Source organism: Triticum aestivum, unplaced genomic scaffold (genome assembly GCF_018294505.1).
Source record: "Triticum aestivum cultivar Chinese Spring unplaced genomic scaffold, IWGSC CS RefSeq v2.1 scaffold45329, whole genome shotgun sequence".
NCBI classification, from domain to species: domain Eukaryota; kingdom Viridiplantae; phylum Streptophyta; class Magnoliopsida; order Poales; family Poaceae; genus Triticum; species Triticum aestivum.
The window spans coordinates 1-1,394 of record NW_025228288.1 but is presented as its reverse complement, the minus strand read 5'-3'; the positions used below and the strand labels follow the sequence as shown (position 1 = coordinate 1,394).

The window sequence follows — 1,394 nt, the reverse complement described above, 5'->3', positions numbered from 1 at the left end:
GTCCACTGCAAAGATGATTGTCATTCTTACTACCATTACAACCGTTGCCTAATAAAGGATAATGCCCTATATATACTACTTACTCCCCCCCCCTCAAACACGGAGACGAGTTTACCACGGTTTCCACCCCTCCCTCTATACCGCAGCAACACGTATTTTTTTACCCCTTTCAGAACGCGCTCCTCGCGCCACAAAGCTGCCTCTAAACGCGTGACCAATGAGCAGCGAGCTAAAACATATCGCAAATGTCAAAAATAATATAACGGGGTTAATATATATCGCGCACATGCGATATGTTTGTCACGAGCCGCAAAAATAATTAAAAAGGGAATGCAACACGAGGACTTGCCAGGAGGTCACCCATCCTAGTACTACTCTCGCCTAAGCACGCTTAACTACGGAGTTCTGATGGGATCCGGTGCTTTAGTGCTGGTATGATCGCATCCGACATGTTACCCCCGCCTTCGTCCCTTATGCTTGCCACTCCCAGGTCCACTGCCAAGATGATTGTCATTCTTACTACCATTACAACCGTTGCCTAATAATGGATAATGCCCTATATATACTACTTACTCCCCCCCCCTCAAACACGGAGACGAGTTTACCACGGTTTCCACCCCTCCCTCTATACCGCAGCAACACGTATTTTTTTACCCCATTCAGAACGCGCTCCTCGCGCCACAAAGCCGCCTCTAGACGCGTGACCAATGAGCAGCGAGCTAAAACATATCGCAAATGACAAAAATAATATAACGGGGTTAATATATATCGCGCACATGCGATATGTTTGTCACGAGGCGCAAAAAATAATTAAAAAGGGAATGCAACACGAGGACACCCATCCTAGTACGACTCTCACCCCAGCACGCTTAACTTCGGAGTTCTGATGGGATCGGGTGCTTTAGTGCTGGTATGTTCGCATCCGACATGTTACCCCCGCCTTCGTCCCTTATGCTTGCCACTCCCACGTCCACTGCAAAGATGATTGTCATTCTTACTACCATTACAACCGTTGCCTAATAAAGGATAATGCCCTATATATACTACTTACTCCCCCCCCCTCAAACACGGAGACGAGTTTACCACGGTTTCCACCCCTCCCTCTATACCGCAGCAACACGTATTTTTTTACCCCTTTCAGAACGCGCTCCTCGCGCCACAAAGCCGCCTCTAGACGCGTGACCAATGAGCAGCGAGCTAAAACATATCGCAAATGTCAAAAATAATATAACGGGGTTAATATATATCGCGCACATGCGATATGTTTGTCACGAGCCGCAAAAATAATTAAAAAGGGAATGCAACACGAGGACTTGCCAGGAGGTCACCCATCCTAGTACTACTCTCGCCCAAGCACGCTTAACTACGGAGTTCTGATGGGATCCGGTGCTTTA

General features: G+C 47.5%; 1 non-coding gene and 2 pseudogenes across 1 annotated transcript; all 3 read right to left on the bottom strand.

The window, feature by feature from the left end:
- Nucleotides 1-327: 327 nt before the first annotated feature.
- On the bottom strand, nucleotides 328-446 carry LOC123173889 (5S ribosomal RNA). The gene has a single exon (XR_006486603.1). It is a non-coding gene; the product is annotated as a 5S ribosomal RNA (ribosomal RNA).
- Nucleotides 447-818: 372 nt separating this feature from the next.
- On the bottom strand, nucleotides 819-924 carry LOC123173948 (uncharacterized; annotated as a pseudogene).
- A 371-nt stretch (nucleotides 925-1,295) lies between these two features.
- LOC123173943 (uncharacterized) lies at nucleotides 1,296-1,394 on the bottom strand (annotated as a pseudogene).